Source organism: Musca domestica, unplaced genomic scaffold (genome assembly GCF_030504385.1).
Source record: "Musca domestica strain aabys unplaced genomic scaffold, Musca_domestica.polishedcontigs.V.1.1 13, whole genome shotgun sequence".
NCBI classification, from domain to species: domain Eukaryota; kingdom Metazoa; phylum Arthropoda; class Insecta; order Diptera; family Muscidae; genus Musca; species Musca domestica.
The window spans coordinates 10,488,919-10,508,558 of NW_026712172.1; the positions used below are offsets into that span (position 1 = coordinate 10,488,919).

General features: G+C 36.1%; 1 protein-coding gene across 2 annotated transcripts in view; it reads right to left on the reverse strand.

Annotated features, from left to right (window-relative positions):
* LOC101890598 (uncharacterized protein CG43867) overlaps positions 1-16,069 on the reverse strand; it is a 526,338-nt gene extending 510,269 nt beyond the window's left edge. For both annotated transcript variants that reach the window (XM_059118623.1, XM_059118622.1), the window contains exon 1: positions 14,467-16,069. The gene's annotated coding sequence lies outside the window, so the exon portion shown is untranslated. The remainder of the gene's footprint in view (positions 1-14,466) is intronic.
* Positions 16,070-19,640: the final 3,571 nt, after the last annotated feature.

Sequence of the window (19,640 nt, forward strand, 5' to 3'; positions counted from 1 at the left end):
AGCGTGAATGTATTCACATATCTTCAACTCATTTCATTGGATGGTTTATTTGCTTGTGAATCTTGTCATCCATGGTGTCAGCAATTCTCAACGTTGTTGCTTCATTGACGTTCTGAGTTTTGCACTTCCGTCCTTCAAACGTTAATTCATTGCAAGTTCTGTATGTTAATATGTTTAAAAAGAAACAATTAAAAAAAAAAACAGTAATTTCGGCCTAGCCGAACTTTGAATACCCTCTACCATTTGGAATGAATTTGGAAAATTTCATAAAATAAAATCCTTAAAAAATTCTGTTTAAATTTTAAAAATACGGAATATAGCCGTTTTATTGGGGTCTATACGACGTGGATCTACAAAAACATTGTTTGTCTTAAGCCATTACCATATTCAAATTCGATAACTTGAAATATACGGAGAATAATGTAGTTAAAATCATTAAAATATCGTATATAGGGAGGTATCGTTATATCGGAGCTGTGTGAAGACCTGGACCAGCTAGACAATTTTCTGTCAGAGGCTGTAGCATCCATTTCGAAGTTTACGCTGATCAAGAATATATATACTTTGTTGGGTCTGACATGAGTAATTCGAGGAGTTACAAACGGAATGACAAAGTTAATATACCCTCCATAGCATGGTGGAGGGTATAATAAATGTCTTATCTCCCTTAACGCAATATTTGTATTATTTGTATTTCTCTTATGCTCATTTGCCTTAGCTGCGTTTGGGCATTTATTCTAGGCCTCTTACAAGTCCAATTTTCCAAATATCCTGAAAGGGATATGGTCCAAAGAGACTTAGGGTCCAAAACTGTTATTTCGATGAGGCACACTTTGGTCGTATCAAATGATATATACCCTTTCTAGAAATATGATATAAAAATAGCATAAAAATAAAAATAATAAAGTACTTTTCGTACCTTTAAAAGCACGAATTCCAAAAATCCTGTCTCATGTCACACTTTCTTACCAATTATGAGCGTCATGAAAAATGTGAAACCTCTTATTGCTTTCCAAACGCTAAATAAGAACCATTTGTACTTTTACCCGAACCCTAGACGTACGAATTTCCTAAAATGTTTGATGATATAAATAAGTTGCTACTTTAAGGGTAAGAAAAATACTTAAAGGTACAAAATGGGATTTTTCTTGAGGTCCATTCATGATGAAGGCGGTATTTATTAAAATTATTTCAGGGATATGAACATTATTAAAAGGTATAGAGCCATTGTTAAGAGTAACATATTTGAAATTTGGAGTTAATTCTGAAATTATGAACAATACTAGAAGCAAGAAAATTGCAATGTACAAATATCGAGGGGTATGATCTCTAGATATTGAATGAGTGCTGAAATAAAGCGAATAAAATAATTCGTACCTTAAGGGTACGAAAGTTAATTAAAGTTACCGATTGCATCATTTTTTTTTTTTTTTTTTTTTTTTTTTGAGGTAGAAGGCATTTTACATGAGGGTCACTCTTTGTGTGGAAGGGTGACGAGCTACCATTATACAGTGAATACTAGAGGTACGTGGGGGCTTTAGAAAAATTGTGAACGTTTACAATGTATCGGTTAGAGCATTTAGCATACATCTTAAAAATACAGAATATATGGCGGATTTGTATCTTCTAAATTCGGACTTGTATTGCCCATTTGGTGCAAAATTAATTTGAAATCAGATAAAGATATATATGGGAGCTGTATCCAAATCTGAACCGATCTCGATAAAATTTGTCAAATATATTTCTGAGCTGTATTTGATATATTTCCCTGAATATCGTTGCTACGGAGTGCATATTACGACAGTGGGTATCAAATACAACAAATCGGATGAACAATATATATGGGAGCTATAGCTATATCTGAACCGATTTCGATTAAATTTGGCATACTTATTTTCAGGTCCAATTTGGTTGTATGTACAAAATTCCATACTATTCGGACTGGTATTACACGTTTGGTGCACAATAAAAGGCAAATCGGACGAAAATATATATGGGAGCTATATCCAAATCTGAACCGACCACGACGTGGACCTCAATATTCAACTTTTGTCATAAGCCATTACAATATTCAAATGCGAAACTTGAAAAAAATCGGCGAAATATAGTATCCATTAAAAACTTCAAATACCAAATTTGAAAAAATGCTGTTGAACAATGTCGCTAAAATCATTAAAAATACTGAATATCGGGAGGTGCCGTTAAATGGGGGCCTATGTAAAGACGTGGACCAGCACGGACTATTTTCTGTCTTAGGCTGTAGTATCCATTACGAACTTCAAATACCAATTTTGAAACAATTCCGGTGAATAATGTCGCTAAAATCACCAAAATATCGAAAATATGGATGCACAATGTGGGCTATACCTACATCGCCATTTTTCAATACCAAAAGTCCTGTGTACAGGGTTGCCCAGATTCGACGGACCCATGTTTTTTTTTTTTTTTTTAAATTAAAGAAAAAAATAAAAATTTGGCGGTTGGCAATGTTAAGCATTTAATTTGTTCCAAGTAGATTTGTTTACATCAATTTTTGAATATGATATCTCTCAAATGGCCGCCTCTGGCGTTGATGACGTATTGTGCCCTTTTTGCAGCATTTTCCATCGTTTTTGCCAACATTTCGGCCGGAATAGCGGCTATTTCTTCACGATTGTTGCCCTTGAGCTCTTTTACGGTCCTTGGCTTGTTAACGTAAACCTTTGACTTAAAATATCCCCACAAGAAGAAGTCAGGCGGCGTCAAATCGGGCGAACGCGGTGGCCAGTCCAAATCACCACTTTTCGACATCAAACGGCCCGGAAACAAATTCTTCAGAAATTCGATTGTTATGCGACTTGTGTGCGGTGGAGCGCCGTCTTGTTGAAACCAGAACTGCCTCCTGCTCTTTCGAAGAATAATTGGCATCACAAAAATGGTCATCATGTCGAGGTAACGTTCCTGATTGAAAAACTGCCCAATGACCGTTTTCGCACTAACGCCGCTCATAACTGTGACTTTTTTGTCATGAAGAGGCACTTCTTGAATCTCCTGAGGATTTTCAGTGGCGTAAAAACGGCAATTTTGCTTATTTACGGTCCCATTCAATGTGAAATGGGCTTCATCGGACATGATAATTTTGTTCCAAAATTGCTCGTCATCTTCGGCCATTTCGATGACTCTTTGGACCCATTCCAATCGACGATGCTTGTCCGCAGGCAACATTCCTTGCGTCAATTGAATTTTGTACGGGAACAAATGCAAATCAATGCAAATAATCCGTTGTAAAGTGGACCGAGCCATCCCCAACTGCTGAGAACGGCGTTTTTGGGATGTTCTTGGGGACCTCTCAACACTGGCTCGTACGGCAGCGATATTCTCGGCCGATCGCCTTGGTCGACTTTTATATGGCCTCTTCGGATTAGAAAGAGCCTTACAAGTCGAAAATTCTTCGTACAAACGCTTAATGGTGTTCTTAGAAGGCGCACTTCTCACATTTTTTAATGTTTGACTTCTTCTGTTGAATGTAAATTTCAACTATTTCAGAGGCTCGCGTGGCGTGTATTGGTTCATGGTAAAAATCAGCTTGGACTGACGCTTCAAACGCGGTATGTCATTAAGCGATGAGACATCTCTGTCAAAAGTTATGGCGTTGCCAGATGGGTCCGTCGAATATGTACCTACATGGCCATTTTTCAATACCAAAAGTCCTGCGTACATAATATAAATTTGTGTAAAATTTTATCAACATACTCATTCATCGCGTTCGGAAGCCAGAGTGATTTCCACAGACGGACGGACATCGCTAAATCGACATAGAATTTTATGCAGATTAAGAATATTTACACTTTGTGGAGTCCAAAATATATATTTCGAGGTATTACAAACGGAATGACAAACTTAATATACCCTCCATACTATGGTGGAGGGTATAAAAATATTACTTCATTCTGGACGGACAGACTGAGATGGTTATATCAACATAGAATTGTATGCTGATCAATGATATACATTCATTGTAGGGTCATATATGCTTATTTCGAGGAATCACAAATGGAATCACCAGCCTACTGTCCATACTAAATGAAAATATTCAATTTTTTTCTGGAAGCTTCCAGAAATTTTGCAGTTTTATTAAATTTTTGGTGTCAAATATATCTGAATATATGCTCTCCGCTATTAACATTTCACATGTTTGCTCAACCAAGTGTTACATTTCACCAAGCCAGTATGGAATATTTGCTTTCTTCCCATATTTTCCATTTGTTTTGAACTTTCTACTTCTTCTTAACTTTCTTACAAACCACAAAATAAATATTTGGATATTTTCCAAAGACACGCATATACTCTGTGTGGCTCTCTGTAACTTCTCAAAAAATCCTTTTCCCCAGATGACCACGAGAATTTGAGTTTACAAATAAACCTTTAAGCAACGGTATTGATGTAGTGTACCTGGTGTTTGGTTGAAGTCAACACCCCGGCTTAACTTTATTTATTATAGACATTATTTGCCATTTTACCTTTCAAGGGAAGGTGGGTATGTGGCTATGAAGGCGAATGTGGGTGTGTCCATGTGTGTTTAAAAGCAGTGGCAACCAGATCCAACAATTTGCCAAATTCAATCCACTACCTCAATGATTTGCTGGCTGGCACATAACACCGTTAATGCAAACACTCTACGTTCAGCTGGAGAGACACATAGAAACACTACACAACACTTATTTAGTCACTTGTAACTTGGAATTTACAATGATGGTGACGATGATGATGGTCATGAGAACCATTATGAGATGATGCTCCTTTTAAAGAAAAATTTTCCACACTAACGCCCTCTTCCCACAAAAGTGGACATCAAAAAAAAAAAAAAAAAAAACAAAACAAAAACAAAAAAAACAAAAAAAACAAAAAAAACAAAAAAAAAAAACAACAACACCATTACCTTTACATTGGTATCCAGAAATGATTTTTATACCCTACACCACATAGTGGTAAGGGTATTATGTCTTTGTGCATTTGTTTGTAACATGGAGAAGGAAACGAGATAGACCCATAGTTACTTTTGAGAACCTTCATAGAATCACTTTCTGAGTCGATTTATGCATGTCAGTCCGTCTGTCCGTCCGTCCGTCTGTCCATGTATTCTTGTGAACAAAATGCAGGTCGCATTTATTATCCGATTGAGATGAAATTTTCCAACCTATATTTTTTTGGCCCAAGGACGAACCCTATTGAAATTGGTGAGAATCGGATCAAATTTAGATATAGCTCCCATATATATATTCATCCGATTTCGGGTTAAATGTGCACCAAATGTCCACTATCAGTCCAAATCAGCTGAATTTTGGCACACCCAACCGAGTTCGGCCTAGAAGCAAGTATATCAAATTTGGAGAAAATTGGTTCAGATATAGCTATAGCTCCCATATATATCTTTCATCCGATTTGATCTTTAAGCCCCTCACATTCTTACTATGCACTCTACAACCGTGATATTTGGTACCAGGTATTAGATGGAGCACAGAAATAGCTGTTTTAAATTTTATCGAAATCGGTTCAGATTAGGATATAGCTCCCATATATATCTTCATCCGATTTCGGGTTAAATGTGCACCAAATGTCCACTATCAGTCCAAATCACCTGAATTTTGGCACACCCAACCGAGTTCGGCCTAGAAGCAAGTATATCAAATTTGGAGAAAATCGGTTCAGATATAGCTATAGCTCCCATATATATCTTTCATCCGATTTGATCTTTAAGTCCCTCACATTCCTACTATGCACTCCACAACCGTGATATTTGGTACCAGGTATTAGATGGAACAGAGAAATAGCTGTTTTAAATTTTATCGAAATCGGTTCAGATTTGGATATAGCTCCCATATATATCTTCATCCGATTTCGGGTTAATTGACCACCAAATGGCCAATATCAGCCCAAATGGCCCGAATTTTGGCACATGTGACCGAGATTAGCCTTAAAGAAAATACAACAAATTTGGAAAAAATCGGTTCAGAAACAGCTATAGCTCCCATATATATGTTTTATCCGATTTGGTGTTTAAGCCTCTCACATTCGTAATATGCACTCCACAAGAATGATATTTGGTACCAGATATAAGATACAGCCCAGAAATAGCTGTTTGTAATTTTATCGAAATCGGTTCAGATTTGGATATAGCTCCCATATATATCTTCATCTGATTTCGGGTTAATTGTGCACCAAATGGCCGATATAAGTCCAAATGGACTGAATTTTAGTACATCGGACCAAATTCAGCCTAGAAGCAAGTATATCAAATTTAGTGAAAATCGGTTCAGATATAGCAACCATATATATGTTTCATCCGATTTAGTGTTTTAGTCCCATACATTCGTGATATTCACTCCACTACCGTGATATTTGGTACCAGGCATTAGATGGAGCACAGGAATAGCTGTTTTAAATTTTATCGAAATCGGTTTAGATTTGGATATAGCTCCCATATATATCTTCATCCGATTTCGGGTTAAATGTGCACTAAATGGTCAATATCAGCCCAAATCACCTGAATTTTCGTACATAAGACCGAATTCAGTCTAGAAGCTAATACGTAAAATTTGGAGAAACCCGGTTCAGAGATAGCTATAGTTCGTAAAATGCACGATAAAATTAGATAGATTTTGATTTTGTACCAAATATCATAGAGCTCTGAAATGCCCTGTATAAACCTTTTTACGAGAGCTCTACTAAATATGCATAGTGGTGTAGGGTATCATATAGTCGGCCCCGCCCGACTTTTGAGCTTTCCTTACTGGTTTCACTAGTTGTTGTCCGTGTGACAGTAGCCCTTATGTCCACCATAATCTCTTAGCCATAGCCTAGACTGATTAATAGCGACGTTGATACTAAAGGCCAGTACTTACCGGCTGTATAACGATTTTAATGCATATCTCTCTCTCTCCAGCCAGACAAACAGACTGTCTTTACGTGCATTCAACCAGGCGTTCAATCTAGCTATTGGCTCTTTTCGTAGCAACAAGCGTCAGTCAGTCAGTCAGTGCAAGGCCAGCCAGACACTTAGTCCGCCAAACAGTCAAACAGCCATAGAAAATACATTCAACCATGCAGAAATCCACTGGCAAACATTGTCAATGTCTACACCCACCCAACCAGCCAGCCAGCGATGCAACTCATACATCCAACCCAGCCATACAAGCACCTACATAGTGCAAACTTAATTTCATTACATTGAGAGAATGTTCGTTGCGACGACTGCATATGGCTGACAACCCGGTCAGGCAATAAACTTGGTCAACTTTTGCCAAGAGCAACACAAACTCACACAACAGTCAACTAGACCGTCTGCATTCTAGACAAACGAAATATTTGCGAATGACTGTGACGTCGTCCACTGACACACACTAACACAGCGAACAATATTTCGTAGACATATGCAAGTGGTCAAAGCTACTAACCACCAAAACTATGTGGGACACAAAATTATCTGACTTTCCGGTCGATGAAAATTTCAACTCAGAAGAGGCTCGTTTTCCGATGTAGGAAAAGTGAAAAATAAATGAAAAATTCTTTGGAGTCAAAAGTCTTTTTTTCTGCTACATCTGTAATGGAAACATCGGTAAAAGCAATTTTTATACCCTCAGCCATGTGGCTAAAGAGGATAAAACACTTTGTTTGGTTAAAATCCGTTTCAGGACATTTGGAATCGATCTAGAGATGTCCGTCCGCTTGTCTGTTCGGCTGGTTGGTGCGCACGATAACTCTCAAAGGGAGCAAGGAAACACATATGGAGTTCGAAGGTGGCCAAAAAAGGTCAAAAATTTCTTAGAAAATAATTTACCTCCTAGAAGATGAAGCGGTCTCCTAATTTTGGTCAAAATTTGCAAATCCTAATATTTTTATCAGTGCTAGGTCAGGCGAGAAAATGGACAATATCAAGTTCCTTTTTCACACATCTCAATATTTTTGCCAACATAAGATCTGCTATAAAGAAGGGATAGAACTTACCACTCCCTCTGGTATCTCCCCCATATGTATAGGAGGGTGTGCCAAAAATGTTTCTATACATTTAATCCATCTGATATTTTTAGAGTAGCTTCATACTGGGTAAAAATAATGTTATCATGAAATTGTGAAGATTGATTCACGTTTAGGCATAATCCCTATATAACGGCACGATCCGATTTAAAGAAATATGAAGATTTTAAGTACATTTTTAATTGTAATCAACTGAAATTTGAAATCTAGTATTCTTAACGGATGCCTGATGTCCTTGCAAAATAATGTTAATATGGATCTAAAATTTGATATGGCTCCCATACGGTTTTCACCGTATAATTTCCATTGATTTTGCTTAAATTTAACGTTCTTGTTTGAATTGGGTAACAAACTGATGCTCCCATAGAACACTACCCACGTTTTAAAGGATTTTTCATGATTTTGGCAAAAAAATTTTAAAATAGATTTTGATGAAGTATGGCGTTTTAGATCCTGAATACTTATAACTTCCTGCAAAAAAAAAAAAACTCTTAAAAAATATTCACTCTTTGATATACCTCCCATATAAAAGGGGCGTATAAATTTGCCGCATTTAAAGGTTAAAGCGACATTTTGAAACGCAAGATCCACAAATGCCGATATATGCAACTGAATAATTTTTTTCATAATCTAGACACATTTTTCAAGTATTATGGGAAAAATTTAGAATGTGTCCTACCTAGTAGAACTTAACCTCTTTCGACAGTATAATGCGGAATAATTCTAAACAAGTAAAAAAGAAGGTAAGTTCGCCCGGGCCGAACATTTAATGCCCTCCACCACTACGAAGAAAATTGAAAAATTTAAAAAAAAATCCGAAAACTACCACTTAAATGAAATCCGTTATATGGGGACTATACGAAGTCGTGGATCAGTATACGAAATTTTCGTCATAGGCTGTAGTGCCCATTACGAACTTCAAATAAGAAAGTTGTTACAAAGACGATGAATAATGTCGCAAAAATCATGAAAATACGGAGTATTGGGAGGTACCGAAGACGTGGACCTGCACAGACAATTTCCTGTCTTAGGTTGTAGTACCCATTAAGATCTTCCAGTAGGAAATTTGAAACAATTCCAGTGAATAATGTTGTTGAAATCATCAAAATATCGAATATCGGGAGGAATAGTTATATGGGGGCTATACGAAGACTTGGGCCTGCATACAAAAATTGTCGTCATAGGCTGTAGTACCCATTAGAAACGTCCAGTACGAAATTCGAAACGATTCCGGTAAATAATGTCGCTAAAATCATCAAAATACCGAATATCGGGAGTTACCTTTATATGGGGGCTATACGAAGACGTGGACCTGCACAGACAATTTTCTGTCTTAGGCTGTAGTATTTATTTCGAACTTCAAATACCAAATTTGAAACAATTCCGGTGAATAATGTCGCTAAAATCATCAAAATACCGAATATCGGGAGCTACCGTTACATGGGGGCTATACGAAGATGTGGACCTGCACAGACAATTTTCTGTCTTAAGCTGTAGTATCCATTTTGAACTTCAAATACAAAATTTGAAACAATTCCGGTGAATAATGTCGCCAAAAACCATCAAAATACCAAACATCGGGAGGTACCGTTATATGGGGGCTATACGAAGACGTGGACCTACATGGCCCATTTACGAACTTAACCTGCCTACTGGAAAAATAAGCACGTGTGCAAAATTTTAGCCTTCTATCTCAATTCGTTCGAAAGATAGCGTGATTACAACAGACGGACAGACAGACAGACGGAGACAGCTAAATCGATTTAGAATTTTACGCTGATCAAGAATATATATACTTTGCTGGGTCTGACATGAGTATTTCGAGAAGTTACAAACGGAATGACATAGTTAATATACCCTCCATAGTATGGTGGAGGGTATAAAAAATTGAAATTCGATTACGAAAGTCGACGTTTTCATCGATGGACATGACGTGATTTTCTCAGACCCGCGCCAAAGGTTTGGTGTAATTAAATTCTTTCGATCACTTAATCCACTTCCTCCGTTTCGAGCAGCCAGTTTTCCCTCTTACATTCAAGGCAGCTCCATTTACTTCAAGAGCTTTGCAGGGTTCTTGTTCATTTGTCCCTCTATCTTAATCACCTCTCCACTCTTGGAATCAGAGCATGAGTGGTATTATTCGTCCTTATCTATTCACTTTTTGATTTTCAAGATCCAGATAATCATTTGTAATGGGTTATTTAGGACACTAACTCTTGAGTTTTCTCTTTATACCGGCTTCCATCCTTTAGAATGTTTTCTGCTTTAGGAAACACTCTGTAGTTAAATTTCGAGCGCCTTATGCCCTATATCTACCATCATCTTGCAGTTGTCTCTCAGTCCCCAGGTAGAAGTTCATTTTCTCTATAGAGGCAAAATGTAACCTTTTTGAAGGTAACTTTTTCTTTTTCTAGCAAAGAAAGCCATTTTGAAAATTTTCTCAGAGAATAAATATTATTCTCCCACAGGACAGATTTTCATGTTTTCTATAGCGGGAATTGAATTTCTTTAGAGGTTACTTTTCTTATTTCGAACGAAATACAGAATCTTAAAAAAAATCATCTAGAAAGTAATTATCAATCGAATTTCGTTTCCAAAGTGTCTGCTGGGTTACTTAAATGGTCAGACATCAGCGCAAAAAAACTTTAAAATCATTACACTGTTTAGGATTTTTTTTTTTGTATTTTGTTTTGTCCATCTTCCACAAAAAAAAAATGTTGTACTTTTTTGTTGTAAAATATGTACTACGAAATTCTTGCCAACAGATGTGTGTGGACACCCTTGCCCTTCCTTCGGCTGGGAGAACTTTCTTATATTTTTAAATAGAAACAACATTGCACTTGACATGTTTACATTTTTTCCTGTAATGGATTCTGTTGGTAGATTTTTATTTTCATGTTTTTTCTTTTTAGTTTTGTTTTTGGTAGGCGTTGCTAGTTTTGTGTTTTTGTTTTCTTTTTTTCGCTATTGTCAATTATTGCCATAGTTGGCATATTTCTTTCTTCAGTTATGTCATGACAATAAATTTTACATTTTACTCTCGTCACCCACCCCGTTAGGAGACCAGTGCCGTCAGACGCTCTAAATTCACATTCCACTAAATGTGTCCGGGCTGTCAGTTATGTTGGAGATTGCAAAAGATTGTAGCGTGGTGATTACAATCTAGCCTGCCGGGGAGAGTAGATTACGTGATTGCTGAGGTCATGAGCCAACACATGACCTAAGCCACAAAAAATGTGGTTTAAAAGTATTTAAAAAAAATGCATTGGCATTTCTATTTTCGTAGGCTTACCTGTTTTCAGAAATGCCATTATTCCAGGTTTTGGTTGGTCTGCGTATGGGCAGCTATTGCAAAGTCATTGCTTGTTATTGAAGCTTGCAAAAAATAGTTTTACATCTAAATATTTGCTGTTCTGTTTCATTTATATTTATGGGCGCCAATAGTCGTTGAAGTTTGTATCAATTCTGAATCTGGAGAGGGATGTTCATTTATTTTTTTTAACTTACAATGCAATGCCATTGTGCAAACGTAATTTCCACTATTGCACGACATGCATCAATTATACAATCATGAGATATTTATAAATACCGTACAGATGTCATCTAGGCAATCGATTCCTGGGATTGCAATCATATCCGAGATAAACTGTATACACACATTGTTCTCCTAGTTATCCATAGAATTAGATGTACATGAAAGCTTGGAAAACAGTTTCGAAAAGCGCTTCTATCAAATTCCTCGGTGATTCCTGTACCACTGATTATTCCCGCAGAGGATACTTATCCAAAGACTAAATGGGTGCTTTTTTCCATTTTTTTACGAAACGACAATAAAATAAATTTATTTTTATAATTTCAAAATTTTCTAAACAGTTGTTTCAAAGGTTTCTATTTAAAATAGTTTTTGGAAATGGATAGAATTTTTTGTTTGAAGAAATATTGAACAAGACCAATGGCAAAATTATTACAGGTAACAGCAAGACCAGCTGATTTGACACTATTGTAATACTAGTGTCAAAATCTATATGACGTTTTGTGATTTAATTCCATTTCTTGATATACAATAGGTATACCCTTTTTTGAAATAAAATTTCGCTGCAGGGTAATATGAACATATATTTCGTCTAATAATAGAAAAAAGTCGCCGTTGTACTTAACAAAACGTTAAGGAACAGCGACACCACGTTAGATAATATATTCGTATATTTCATGTTTCCTAAAATTGCAAAATGTAGAATACTTTATGTATGTGTGCTGTTTGGTTTCAACTTGAAAATAATGTTGCCTTTTCCTCGATTGCTTGAAGTGTTGAGAGATTAGGACCAACAGCTAACAACTGTATATTTAGGGTGAATGATGTGAAAGCATTAAAAAAAATATTTTAAGAACTATTTTTCTGCATTTTCAATTTAATAATCCAAATTCCAAAAATGTATACTTTTATACCCTCCACCATACTATCGAGGGTATAATAATTATACCCTACAACACTATGTGTTGGGGGTATTATAAGTTTGATGGGTCAGAATTTATGTAACACCACGAAATATTGGTTTCCCACATAGGAAAGTATATATGGATCTTCCTAGCTCGCCGAGCTGAGTCGATCTAGCTATTTATGTCCGTCCGTCCGTCTGTCCATGTTAATTTGTAATCACTCTACAGGTCGCAATTATGGCCCGATCCTTACGAAATTTTGCACGAAGGTGGGATCAGAATAGAAGCCTATTTCTTTTGAAGATGATCGCATAATATTTAGGGGTTGAAATGGACCAAAAACTGAAAAAAAACCTGATTTTGCAATTGCTCTACAGGTCACAATTATTAACCAATCGAAGCGAAAGTTAGCATGGGGCTAGAGCTTTGGGCTGGGCAGAAACCTTCCAATTTTGATGGTCATCGGGTAATATTTAGTGGTTGAAATAGACCATAGCATTTGTGATAAATAAAAGTAAAATTTTCCATTAAACCGCGAATATTTTTAATGCCGGCGAAATCACAAATAGACGAACAGGTCAATTCTGACCGTTACGTAGATGCCGATAGTAAATATATCGGATATATATAGCGAAATATATACAATGTGTATATGCAGAGGAAGGGGATGTTATCTAGAATGCTTATATCTCAAGAATGGCTGCACCGATTTTGACAAGTTTTGTCAATTCAGAATGCCCTGTTGGCATAAAAGTATAAAATCTAAAAAAATCGCATAAAAAGATGCCAATAATGATTTTAACATAGATTTTGTAGTATTTTGTGACATTTTTTATATTTTTCATATTTTTTGTCGCATGCGATTTTTTCAATTTGACTTAAATTATTGAAGTGTATATTTTGTAATATTTTTTCAACTTACAACACCGGTTGGGGCTATTATATACAGATTGCAATTCTCGTCCGATCCTCACGAAAATTTTCACAAGGGTAGGGTTAGGCTCAGAAGAGCTATTGTTTTCAAAGAAGACCGCAATATATTTGGGGGTTGAAATGGACCAACCACTAAAAATGTTCCTGATTTTGCAACCGTTATAAGGTAGAAACCAAAGGATACGAAATCCCCCATGTAGTTAGGGTTTAGGACAGCGGGTAGAATGGACCACTACTTTTGTGTTAAAAAATACCAACATTACTTACTGGCGATATCCGAAATACACAAAAGGGGAACTTCTGGGTTTTTATGCTGATTTCGTTGATGAATAAAGCCAAATATCGTAGACAAGCAAATCATATAGATGGGTCAAAATTTATAGATGCAAACCGGCTTCTTGCTTTTGGAGATGATCGCAAAATTTTAAGGGGCTCAAATGTCCCTGGTCAAAATGGAAAGGGCAATATCTGGGCAGTGCTCCATGACAAAATTTCAAAAGCGAAATCTTCCAAAATGGACTTGGACATAAGGGTGCTTCTAACATATTGTAGTGTTGTAGAGTATCATATGTATAAAAATGGAATATTTCGGTCGACTATACCGGTATCTCACGCATATTTTACATTTTCTAAAATGTATCACATATCTCATATAAAGTAAAGGAAGTAGTCGACATAGTACAAACCTGACACGTAGCTATATTTATATCATACGTCCAATACGAAATGGACAATATTGGTCCATTCTTTCGGAATCTACACCATAGAGAGTCAACAATTTGAATAATCATAACAGAAGTCAAAATGACATCTGTCGGCAAAACAAACTGAAACTCTTTAAATTGTTTTTGATTTCTCTAAGTTCCTTCCAAATGAAAAAAATTGGCCCGTCCGAACTTAGGTGATTAAGACTGTGTCCATAGACGCAAATTTGCCCTATATCTATTCCTATTTTACGATTCCTTGACTAATAAATTAATCAAATTTTCGCTGAAGCTCACGTAAGTATTTCTAAGATCACAGAAAATAATTAAGTTAGGGTATTTTAAATTAGAAATCTAATAAAATCAGTATAGTACTTACTTTATGCGTTATTCGTCCGCCTTAAAAATATCGCCACCACCCCAATGTTATATCCTTAGAATCCTTGTTATATCCTTCTATTTGTCTATGCGGCAAAAACGGAAGTGCATTTCAGCCATAAATTGCAGTTGGCAAAAAAGAGCCGGAAGTAAACAAAGACTGCGGATAGTGTGGGAGACGTAGTCTTTTATGTTATTTTGTGTGGGGGGTTTTCGTAGTCTCCTCGTTTTGTCAAATACCAATCCTCTACAATATGGAGACGTTCTTTCGTTTCTATAAAAGGCAAATTATATTTTTCCTTTATTTTGCGGCACTACTAGACCGGTAAAAGTGAAGATGTAGCACTAAGAAATAAAAAGCACTTGAATTGAAATAACGTCGTAACTACGGACTGCGGAAAATGTGATTTTTGGCCACTGAATTTTTTCACATTTAAACTGTATTAGAGAACATATTTTGCTTTTTTCCAATTGCTTTTACATTTATTTTCTTCTTTGGCTGGGAGATTCGTTGGAAAACATATGTTTTCAGTTTACTTGTTTTGTTTTTTTTTTATGCGGAGTTAAGGAATTTTTTGTTTTGGTTACGAGATTCGCCGTTGTTTACACCACTTACATACTCTCCGAAAGATAGAGAGAAAGAGAGTAAAATTGGAGCAATGAGTATTGTTATTGCCGAAGATGAGAACACTATTTTGGGGAGCCTAATTTTGCCATTGATGTGTTGCTTTTGCTTGCTCCACAACCGCTCATTGGAGACTCTTATGACAGCTAGCACACTCTTGGGCGCATGTTAATGCTTGTTTTGACGTTTGTCGTGATGCCTGTTGGGGTTTCGCACAACCTCCCACTCCACAGTACCAACCACACACTCTTTTTTTTTCGAAAAGAAGCCACAATGAGAAATAACAACAAACATAAATACAATAGCTTTTTTAAAGGGGCCCGAGGCAGAGGGAGAGAGCAGGGGGGTTCCAGCGGCAGGATGAGGGAGCCACACCAAAGTATGCAGCTATGGACGTGAGTGAGTGAGTATGACAGCCAAAGAAACGAAGAAATCTCACAAAAAGGGAGTTGGTTTTTAAGGCAAATTAAAGACTTTTCATTTAAACAAATTTGCTCACAAATTTAAAGATACAAAGCGATTCTCCAGCTTTATTTGTAAATCATTTGCACAACACTTTAATTTATTTAAATTTCTTCTTTTGATGTTGAAAAAATCATATTTTCCTCACAAAACATTTTTAACATATTTTTATAAAATTTTCACAAATTTATTTACTTTTTAAAGCACTTTGTGGTAATTTTCTACTACCCATTCAATGTTTCATTGAAATCTTCTCTTCTTTTAGAATATTTAATCATTTAGGCAAAACAAAATAGGTAGGTATTTTCATTTACAATTTTTCTTCTTTACACTTATTTTTGATTTTTCTTCCTTCTTATTCTGGTATTTAATATTCCAGGCACACAAGCACACGTACGCACATCGAGGAGCACACACTCAGGTTAGACACGGAGAAAAAAAAACAGAACACGCACACACGACACGACTCGAATCGCACGAATACCGTCTTCACGTTTAGGCCTGTGTTTATCCCAAGATAACAGACGAAAAACTGCTCTTACTCAATAAAAAATTCACTGAACTACTACGAATGGCTGGCTGGCTGTTGGCTGTCAAACAGTTGTTGCCGTTGCCGTCGACAACGAATGCAATTGGGGCTCACCGCAACAACAAAACATCAACAGTTGTTCCCAGCCGTTTTGTGGTGATTCTCTTTCAAACGACTCTTTGGCTCTCTTCAAAAACATAGGCAAACCGTTATGCTCTCTGTTATTAACATTCTCAATGTATCCCAACATGGGGAGCACCACTGAAAATAACTGCATTGTAGCAGTTCTATTTAAAAGTATTTGTGATCTGTAAACCTTACAGCAAATCTTAATAACATATAAGAATTATGTTATTAGCAGTGTATTAAGCATGTTATGTTAAAGTATACTATTATTAAAATCTCAATGGAAATAATCTGTTATTGTCATTTCAATTGCCATTCAACAGGGTGATTCCAATGAATAAATAATAGGCAAATCAAGTTCTGATGATCAACTTCGAAACAATGGCAATTGGAATTGTAAATTTCGAAGTGATGGCCACATTCATATCTGAGAATAACTGTCGGGAATTGACAATTAATTATGATTAAACAACTAAAGGGTGTTTTTTAAGCGCGATAGAACTTGAAATTGTAAAAAATAACACAAAAAATTAAAATTTAATCAACATTTTTTTATTCGAAAGATCAGTACGTGACTTTAACATTTGAAAATGATGACTAAATATGCCGAAACATTTGTATCTTTTAAATTCGGACTTGTATTGCCCATTTGGTGCACAATTAATTTGAAATCGGATGAATCTGAACCGATCTTCACCAAATTTGACATACTAGCTTCTAGACTCAATTCGGTCGTAAGTGCCAAATTTCATCCAATATTAGAAGTTTGGTGTACAATAAAAGTAAGTCGGACGAAGTTATATATGGGAGCAACATCCAAATCTGAACCGATCTCGATAAAATTTAGCAAATGTATTTCTGAGATGTATTTGATATATTTCCCCAAATATTGTTGTTATAGAGTGCATATTCCGGCTGCGGAGGACAAAAATAGCAAATCGGATGAACAATATATATGGGAGCCCAAATTATATCTGAACCGATTTCGATCAAATTTGGCATACTTATTTTCAGGTCCAATCTGATCGTCCATACTACTAAATTCCATACTATTCGGACTGATGTTACTCGTTTGGTGCACAATAAAAAGCAAATCGGACGAAGATATATATGAGCTATATCTAAATTTTGACCGATTATCTCCAATTTCAATAGGTTTCGTCCTTAGGCCAAACAAATGATTTGTGCAAAATTTCATCTGTATAGGGCAATAAATGCGAACTGTACTTTGTTTATAAAAATACATGGACAGACGGACGGAAGTATATGGTTCTGGAAATGTGTGCTACAAGTGCACGAAAGGTACTAAATAGTACTATATTTAGTGAAATTTGACATTGGGTGAACAAATACTTGTTAAAATGTGATATTTGGTATAAGGATCGCTGTCCATGTGTAGCCCAAACATATGTAAGTAAAGTTGTAAAAAGTACTTAATGGTAATATATTTGGTCTTGGGTGTAGGGATAGAGAGGTTGAGATTTGGAGGTTGGTTTGGAATTGCATACTGCAGTTGTTCCAAAAATACTAAATTGAACTAAATTTTACGTTGAAATCACTGTTGGTATCAGGAATTTAGATATGGAATTGATTTTGTAAATGTGAACAATAATTGTCCAAAAAGTACTAAATTTGTTGTTGGGTGAAGGAATAGCACTGAAATCCTTTCCATATATATGTCACTGTTGGTGTCTGTAGTTGGGAGAAGGTGCTGGTGTTGAATATGCATGGCACACTTGTACTAAATGATATTAAATTTGCTAAGGGAGAAATTACAGAGCTAAAATCCTGAAAATCCATGTTTTGTTCTATGTAGGTATCTGAGGTTGCGATATAGAAACTTTTTTGAAAATGCGTACGTAAATTTAGTATTGGATGAAGGAAAAGAGCTTAAATCCTGAAATTTGATATGGATGTCACTGTTTGTAGTTGAGAGAAGAAAGTGGTTTTCGAAATACATACTATGAACGAACGAAAAGTGCAATGTGCCGATAGAGATGGAACTCTGAAATTTGGTATTACGGTCGCGGATATCTATGGCGGAGAGAGGGAGGTGGTATGGGACGCGAGTAGTATAGATGTACGAGAAGTATGGTAATAAATTTGAGATTGGGTCTTAGGATAGAGCTGGAATTTTGAAATTGTTTTCACGATTTTTTGGTGCAAAAAGTAACCATTTTTCGATTGACCTTCTCGATAAAGGAAAAACTTAAATATAAATAAAGTGTTATCAAACTAAAAAAAAAACAGAAAAAGTGCAATTTTGCCTCTCACCTGTCACAGAGGATAACCTGAAGATGTTAGTGAAGAAAAAAGTAGTAAAATGACAGATTGCCAAGAATTGAACAATAATATGAAAATTGCTCAAAGAAGAAAATATCAAAACCAACAAAATCCAGTTAAAAAGCTTTATGTTCGGCCGGGCTGAAATTTGAATACCCTCCACCATATGGAACGAATTTGGAAATAAAATTCTTAAACAATTCTGTTAAGATTTTAAAAATACCGAATATAGCCGTTATATTGGTGTCTATACGACATGGACCTACTTAGGCATTGTTGGTCATAAGTCATTACCAAATTCAAATTCGAAACTTGAAATAATCATTGAATAATGTAGCTAAAATCATCAAAATATCGTATATAGGAAGGTACAGTCATATCGGAGCTATGCGAAGACCTGGACCAGCATAGACAATTTTCTGTCATAGGCTGTAGCATCCATTACGACCATCAAATACGACATCTCAAACAATTTCGATGGGTATTGTACCTAAACTCGTCAAAATACCGAATATAGGGAGGCACTGGTATATGGGGCCTATACGAAGACGTGGACCTGCACAGACAATTTTCTGTCACAGATTGTAGTTCCCATGACGAACTCTAAATACGTAATTTCCGGTGAATAATGACGCTAAAATCATCAATATACGGAATATAGGAAGGCACTATTATATGGGGGCTATGCGAAGACGTGAACCTGCACAGACAATTTTCTGTCTTAGGCTTTAGTATCCATTACTAACTTCAAATGCCAAATTCGAAACAATTCCGGTTGAACATATCGCTAACATCTTCATAATAACGAATATCGGGTGGTACCATTATATAGGGGCTAGACGTGAACCTGCACAGACAATATTCTGTTTTAGGCTGTAGTATGCATTTCAAACTTCAAATGCCAAATTTGAAACAATTCCGGTGAAAAATATTGCAAACATATTCAAAATACCGAATATCGGGGGGTACCGTTATATGGAGGCTATACGACGACGTGGACCTGCACAGACAATTTTCTGTCTTAGGCTGTAGTATCCATTTCGAACTTCAAATACCAAATTTGAAACAATTCCGGTGAATAATGTCGCTAAAATCATCTAAATACCGAATATCGGAGGTACAGACAGACGGACATCGTTAAAACGACTTA